Source organism: Carcharodon carcharias, chromosome 20, assembly GCF_017639515.1.
Source record: "Carcharodon carcharias isolate sCarCar2 chromosome 20, sCarCar2.pri, whole genome shotgun sequence".
Taxonomy (NCBI): Eukaryota; Metazoa; Chordata; class Chondrichthyes; order Lamniformes; family Lamnidae; genus Carcharodon; species Carcharodon carcharias.
The window spans coordinates 72,549,966-72,558,469 of NC_054486.1; the positions used below are offsets into that span (position 1 = coordinate 72,549,966).

Here is an 8,504-nt window from a genome sequence, read left to right on the forward strand (position 1 = left end):
ATGTTCTAATTTATTTGGAGGCATCATGGGTATCAGCTTATTGCTGTATAGCAATGTGGTACTTCATCTAACACATAGCCAAAAAGTGCTGAATCAAAAATATAATAATATATACCACCTAGTTATGTCTCCATGATAATATTTTTATGTTTTGAGGATGATCTGTGAGAGATTTAGCTCTAAATGAAATTCATTCAGCTCTAAATGAAGCGCATTGACAAAGACTGAATTGTGAATAGATTATGGAAACTGTAGCAGTAAAACAGTGCGAATCCCTTCAAATTGAATCTGGAGTTTGTGTTAAGTCTGTAAATTAACTAATTATACTTGAGCTGATAATTTTGATTTTTTATTGTGTTGACTGCAGGCACTGATGTTCCTTTTTAGTTAACATTTGGACACTATCCCACATTGTAGCTAATTCACTAAGCAAATTTACAAGTTACTAAAAGTAGGTTCTGATCCCAAACATGACATGGGCTAATAAGTAAAAATTAATATGAAACATGGAATCTTTTAATTGTTTAAGAGCTACAGGTCATCTCACCTGGGAGTTGTGGTCTGCATAAACAACTTCAGCATGGCTATGAATGTTCGTATGTTCAGTGCATGGGTATGGATCCATTTCTTAATATGGGAAAACTAGGCTTGTTCCAATTTACAAACTTTAAAGAACACCTGTGAACATTCAAATGGCAATTCAACAGAAGTTGAGTTTGAGAACAAGGACAGCTGGCAATACTTCACCCTTGTTTATTTTTATTCATTCACAGGATCTGGGCTTTGCTGGCTAGGCCAGCATTTTTTGCCCATCCCTAATTGCCCTTGAAAAGGTGGTGGTGAGCTGCCTTTCTGAAATGCTGAATCCATGTGGTGTAGGTACACCCACAGTGCTGTTGGGAAGGGAGTTCCAGGGTTTTGACCCAGTGACAGCGAAGGAACAGTGATGCATTTCCAAGTCAGGATGGCGTGTGACTTGAGTGTTTGGCAGGTTGGGCAAGGATATGAACAAAGGAATTTGTGTTTCATCTACCTGGTTTCACACGATGCAACAATAGTTACATTGTTGACTAATCATGACAATCAATTTCTATAAATTAGTCCACAACAGACCTAGAACCAAGGTGCGGACAATCTCCTTGAGGTTGAAGACTTTAGAAACATGTTCCTTCTAAGCATGCTACACCTACCATATGTCATATCTCAAATTATTCATACTTTAGTCTGAAATATTACTTTCTGAAAGAAGTCTAACTAATTTGTAAATCTATCTAATAGGGCAATTTTCATATAACCAGTTGTATTTTCGGTTTCTCACTTTTCTCGCAGAATATTTGACTCTAGAGTACATCCACAACTTTCCAGAAAGCAATCAAAGACCTGCGACATTATCTGAAAGTAAGTTGAAAATATTTGCTTTCGGTACTGTGGTAAGTTTGATATTGTCTACAAAATGTTGGAAAAATGCAGTATAGCTATTAAATTAGCTCATCACTTTCAAGTTTGAAAATGCATATTTGGTTACATTGATAAACTTTACAGTTATAAACAAATGACAACAGTACCTCTGAACATTTTTCTAGGCCAAGTTCATATAATGACTAACAGAGTAAAAAATGCCTTTTCAGAAAACTAAGGTTTGCTTTGGGAAACAGTTCAATGTTCAGTTAATTATATAACAGCTGTACTTAATATTCAATTTCTTTAGGATACTAAGGCAGGCTTAAACTTGTTAGGTTATTATCTCTTGGGTCATTGAAATTAAAAAGACATGTTATCAAACATAGGTTAGAGAAGGAGAAACATTCGTTTTGCTAGTTACAATAAAGATTGTCAATTAGATTAGAGTAGCAGTTTTCTTCTGGCCACAGTGAAATAGGAAACTTGTTCCTGGGCAAGCCTGGCTAAAATCATTTTCCTAGATTTATCTAGAATAGTCCACTCATGTTCAGAAAAAGAAAACATATGGTGCTTTGGTTTGGCCTTATGATGATAAGGGAGAGTACCTTACTAGTTGTAAATATGTAGGAATGGAAAGAAAATTGATATTATAAAAGTAGAGCTCTTCATGAATTATGATATAAGCCCACTTTTGGAAGTAATGAGGGATATAGGGAGGACATTTTATGCAAATCTAATTAGGTTGCTATTAATTAAGTGGTTGCAAGCACTAAATCTAGTAACTCTAATACAATCTTTTCAAATTTAAATTGGTCGCTTGAATTCTTAAGAAGCTGAATATAGTGGCTGTATCATCAACATATTCTGATATTTTATTTCATTAAATTAATGTTGCAATTATGGAAGTATTAGACTTTAAGCATGCAGATGTATACCATTTCCAGCTCAAACTTACTTTTGCATGGTTTCACCCTACATTGCACCAATTCTGGGGAACAGGACAACCCAGCAAGCATTTCTACCTTTGTAGAATAATTCAGCTGAGATTGGAAGTTCAGCAGCGTGGGAGATTAAGGGCAACATCCCACAACAATCTAAGGGCAACAATCTACATCCCAGAATTGTAGATTGCATGTGTTGCTACATCAGTCTGCTATACTGTCAATCTACCTAGCTAACATAGAAACATAAAAAGGAATATGGCATAGAAGGAGGCTATTTGGCCCACCATGTCCTTGCTGGCCACTTAGAAGTTATCAGAGTTAAGAAAAAGAAGAGCTATATGTTAGCAAGAAAAGTAGTCTGGAAATTAACATTATTCTTGTATTTTACAGATGGCGACCAAAATTGATTTTGAAATTAAATCTCTAATATTACGTCAACTGGTAATCTATTCTATTTTTAACAAATATTTTGAAAATTAAAACACTTGTGTGGATTTATAAAGGAATCTTTTATATGTAGATTGCAATGATTACAGAACTGAACTGAAGATACAAATTTGTAAGATGGAGACCTATTGGTGGCACCAAGATTTGGAACAATGGTGATATAGCTACCTCTTGGAGGTTTGCAAGTCAAACCTTCTGACCTTCACTGTGGTTGTTTAATTACAGTGTACTGGTATGTACACAATGCACTTTGAATCATTAAAGGTCTGGTGGTGGCGGGGGTGAGAAATGTTAACATTGAGGAACACATGGGTTTAGATGCAAATGGGGATGTTTAATTTGTCGAAAATGTCAATGTGACCAGGAGGCAGCTGCAATGCGGTGATTTCTGTGTTTAATTTGGCCACATTTGGCTTGTATCTGTATCCTCCTTCAGCAAGGTGGTGTGTCAATTTAAATCAGTGTATTGAAATAGTATTTTAACAGGCATTTAAATTTAATTGCACCTGCATGGATTCCCTGGGCTCCATGAAACTCACCAATGAAACCAAGGTGCAAAGAGAATGGTAATTATTATGGGGCTTATTAAAAGCCATACATGCAACAGCAATAAATATGGAGAGCTCATTGCCGCATTCTAATCTCCCAATAGGAAAGGATTTGTTGAGAATACTTGTGGCGAGAGGTTAATTTGTGCACTTTGGAGATACTAAGTTCAGGATGGATGAAGCTATGACTGTCTTAGATTAGACCTCAGATGATGAGCAAGATGACCATCAACAGCAGCCAAAGCAACAATAGCATGCAGGTGATCAGCAGAGCAGGGAGCAACAGAGGGGATGAACTCACATGAGGCACTATCAGTGTAACCGGGTGTTCAGGTGAAGGGTAGGCTTCCTTACACCCTGGAAGACCTCTACTCTCGGAAGCTGAGGTTGTCATATCAGGTGGAGTCAGGCATCTGCAGTCTCCTAAATGTACATCTGTTGGCAACACGTTACCAGTGGCTGTGAGAGTGATCACTGTTCTCAACTTATTTGCTTCCAAAATAGATTTTAAATTTAAATGGCAAGCCAGCAGGTTTACCAAGGCACCCACTCAACAGTGGAATTCCAAAGGCTTCCCTCCACTTTTGGTTACTGGACACTGCAGACTTCTGCAAAAGTGGTTGGAGGCATCCCCAAGGCTGTTTTACGTGGTCCTCTTAGATCTTACATGACCCCACAACATACCTTTCCATTCTCTTTATATATGTTTCTCTCTCTTTAATCTGTAAGTTCCATTGTTCTATATATCTTTGGAAGTTTACTTTTCCCATAATATAAAAATCTTTCATGTTGCCAATATGGTCAGTACCTTTGGAAAAATAAACCCCTGCTTGGCCTTACTTATCTTGTTAGTTGTAAACATCCTATCATCCCTTTGAAACCTAAACAACTCTTGCCCTTCACTTATCGAAAAATGCAAATTTCCTTCACACCCAACATGCTCAGCCTTCATCCATGTTTCCTCATTAGCATTTCAAATGCTTTTTACCCCTAACTTGTTTTGATAATTTCAAGCTTTCAGTCTATCTGACTCTAATTCAATTAAATCAGCAATACAGATGCTGACACCCATAAGCCTACTTTACAATAAACCACAATAATATCATGAAAAAAATATTAGTTTCATGACAAATTGCTCCACCAATGCCATGCCAGACTTGGTCATCAGGAGAGAAAGCAACAGGTTGGGTACTGATTGTAGTGGAGGTGGGTCAACATGTACCACCTCTCGTTCTCTCTCTATCCCTTGAAATCTCTGTTATCTTCTACTGCAATGATGGAATGAACAGGCCAATGAATAGCGGCATGGCATATCTGCAGTTTGGTGAGTGTGACTACTGAGGACAAGAATTGAACTGTGTAACGCTCAGGGGTGAGTGGCAGTGCTGAATTGATACATAGGGATTTGACAAAGTCCATAGAAATGCAACAAGAGGCAAATGTGTGTAAAGAGTTATGAAATAGGTTTGACAAGGCAGAGTGAGGGGGTGGAAGGGTGTGGTGTGTGGAGAATAAATTGTGCAACTCTCCATTCCTGACATGATTAGGTCATTAAAGCACTTCTTGCACTGCATCCAGGAAACTGACTGAGTGAGTTGGATTTTCCTGGCATCCTGGAGACAGGGATGGAGGAAGGGAGCTAGGAAAATAGCGGGGAGACACATAAGGACGGCTTCCAATGCATTCCCTCATGGAATGTTACTCTGGGGGACTCCCGCATGTGGGCTAGCAGCCAATTAGTCCAATTAAGGTCCCACGTAGGGGTTTTTTTTAATGGCGTTGAAGTAGCCCCCCATGTTATGCTGAGGCTTCCAGTTCAATTGAAGCGTCCTCCCAGCAGCAGATCAGTGGGCCAGCGGAGAGGCTCCACTCTCCCTACTGATGGGGCCATGATGAAAGGCTGCACTCGTGGCCATGCCCAATCCCGCAGACGGTTACCCCTCCATCCCAATGTTCTTTTTGGCAGCAGGAGTCTTCACTGCAGCCCTTCTATTTTGGCCAGCGAGGGGTGTCTCCATGTTGAGGCATCTTCATGGTCCCTGACCTGCCTCACAGCATGAACCTCTCTCAGTGGGGCTGCTGAGACTCCAGAGCTGCCAGCTCTCTGATTGGGCCAGCAACATTGGGAGTCCATCTACCATCCTTAATAGGATGGTGAAGGTCGAGGCAGTAAATTAGGACCCTGCATTCTGGAAGATTGTGCTGCCAATCTCGCTGCTGTCGTGCCGACTTGAGACCCATTTGGCCCCAACTTTGGGGTTTCAAAGCCTGTAGGAAAATCCAGGCCAATGGCCACCTCCAACCACACTTGTTTTCTTTGTTACAGCAATATGTTTCTTACCAGCATTGCTGGGGAATTGTATCTTTCTCCCACTCCTCACTGCACCCACAGTGCATCAAGCAATACTTCAATAAATTGTGATGCGGTCCTTGACTGTCCTGAATCCATGATGAAGCTTATCCCTCTCTTTGTTCAAACTCCTGACACTTCAAAATTCTGTCTTTGGATTGGCCTTTTAAATACCCCAGTTGATTGTGTCATCTGTCAGCAGGTAAAATTACAGCGGGAAAATTACAATTGGGTGGCTGCATTAAAATGCTACAGACACACACATTGTAAGTTTTCCTGATGCTGATATTGCACCTCTGCCTCTACTCCAAACCAGCTTCGAGTTAATATTGGAGCCCAGGTCTCTCTGAAGTAACTTCTTTATGTTCATATTTCAGATAAAGCAACATTTACTGTATTTGATACATCATTATGATTGGTTAAAATTGATTTTGTGCGTGAAGTTATGTGTTCAGATCATTTAATTTTATATTGCGTAGTTTTATTTAGTTTGATGACCTATGCACTTTTGCACTGATGATATTTAATTTTATCTTTCATACCCAGTTTTGCAATCAGTCAAACTAGACTGTTACATTTTTTAAGGAATCACCAATGTAAGGCGCATTTATTATTATGGTGTTTTTATATTTACAAATTAAAATGATTTTATTATGGTCAAGACTAGTTTGGATCATTTCAAATTTCCCACAAGCCATAGGTAAAGATATTAAGCAGAATACAGTTGACAAAGGCACAGTTTTATCACTGGAGGTGTGAGCCAAAATACTTCACTAAATGAAATACCTTGAGGTTGATGTTATTCCAACAACATGGAAGACAGTGAAATTGAATTTCTTGTTGCTGCCTGTGAACGGAAACTCATTGAATATTCTTAATATGGTTTAAAACCTTCTGCACAAGGGATTATATTTCATGTGTGTTAAAAGAGCTGATGATCTCTTGATGCATTCACCTTCACTTCTGCCAATACATTATCAGAAGTAGCGTCACATCATTTAACAGCACCATTTGACTATAATATGCAATGGCTAATGTAACTTCTACCATACTAATATACCATCACCTCCAGCTTCAGAATCCCAGGAAGAAAGACAATTTAAACAGATTAGTTATGGAGCTTAGGCACATATCATATCTATTTAAAAATTCACGTGTAGAGGACAAACATTGGAATTCTATTTGCTGCAATATTTCCTAATAAGAATGAGAATGTATTATGCCATAAACTATCCTCTAGCGTAGTCCACACTTTTGTAAGCTTTCTAATGATTGTATAACATAGAATAATACATGTAAGACATGGATCCTGATTTTGACTCTGGATGGATGGGTGGCGAAGTGAGTTGGAAAATTACCCCATTGTTGCAGAAATCAGGGCCAGACTATTTTAACCCTTGGACCTGATTAATATGCTGCCAGTTCACTCCTGCCTGTTTTAGGCAGAAGTCAGCAGGAAGCGAGGCTACCCGTCCATGCAAGGCATGTAGCGGGATTAGGGAGCAGAAGCACCTTCTGGGGGCTTTGTGCTTGGTAAGGTGGGAGGCAGAGTGAGCAGTCTGGGGTAGCAGAAACCTAACCTTTTCTTGTGGAGCCTGGAGGAGCATTCCTGGTCACAAGAAGGAAAGAAAAACTATTACCTTGTTAAGTGATCTTCTGGGGTTAATCCTCTTCTGTACTGGGTTGGCCTACCAGGACCTGACATACATATGTAATGAAGGAAATTGCTAGCTTCAATCAAGTATCCTTGCTGCTTTCTCAGGAGTACAGGTAAAAACTGCAGGCAGCGGGATCCTGGGAACTTTGAACAGATAAGCTTATTTGGGGATTTTTAACTGCCGACCTGCTTGTTTTCTACAAGGGTGGTAGTGTTAAAAAGGCCTTCTAATTGTGGTTGTGACATTGGTTTTCCATATAATGGTGAGCATAATACCTTCCAGTGATATCTTTTGCATAAGTACTGTGGTCATGGCAGTGCCGGGAGGAAATGTTCTGTATATTGTACTGGACTTGCAGTGACTCAAGGGGATTGTTTGCTCATCTGCTTCAATTAGTTTGAGATTCATAATTGAGGTTAGAATATGCCACCATGAAATTATCTGACAGATGCTATCCAGTGTGTTAAGGGACTAGAGCTATAAATTACGTTCTAAGTCCTGAGCATCAGCTGATATTGTGGAGCATTCAATAAAGATGGTGCCATACCTAACAGTTGAAAGTATGAAATGATTTGGTTCCCAGATAAGTAACAAAAAGATAAGCTTAATCAGAAGTTTGGAATGGATTGGAGTGAAGGATTTAAAAGATTTTGAAGCATCCCATATAAGATTTTTTTGCATTTGTTCATGGAATCTGAGCATTGCTGGCAAGGCCAGCACTTATTGCTCATCCCTGATTGCCCTTGAGAAGGTGTTAGTGACCTGCTTTCTTGAACCACTGCAGTCCATACAGTTGGAAAAGGAATTCCACGATTTTGGCCTAGCGACAATGAAGGAATGGTGATCTAGTTCCAAGTCAGGATGGTGCATGGCTTGGAGGGGAACTTGAAATGGTGCTGTTCTCATGTGTCTGCTACCTTTAAATAAAAGCAAAATACTGCAGATGCTGAAAATCTGAAACAAAAACAAAAATAGCTGGAAAAACTCGGCAGTCCTGACAGCATCTGCGGAGAGGAACACAGTTAACATTTCGAGTCCGGATGACTCTTCATCAGCTTATATTTCACCTCATTTCTATATTTCTTAGTTCTGATGAAGAGTCATCCAGACTCGAAACGTTAACTGTGTTCCTCTCCGCAGATGCTGTCAGACCTGC

At 39.5% G+C, this 8,504-nt stretch overlaps 1 long non-coding RNA gene across 1 annotated transcript; it reads left to right on the forward strand.

The window, feature by feature from the left end:
- Nucleotides 1–1,352: 1,352 nt before the first annotated feature.
- On the forward strand, nucleotides 1,353–6,226 carry LOC121292648. Its single transcript, XR_005946309.1, has 3 exons — nucleotides 1,353–1,398; nucleotides 2,736–2,786; nucleotides 2,866–6,226. It is a non-coding gene; the product is annotated as an uncharacterized LOC121292648 (long non-coding RNA).
- Nucleotides 6,227–8,504: the final 2,278 nt, after the last annotated feature.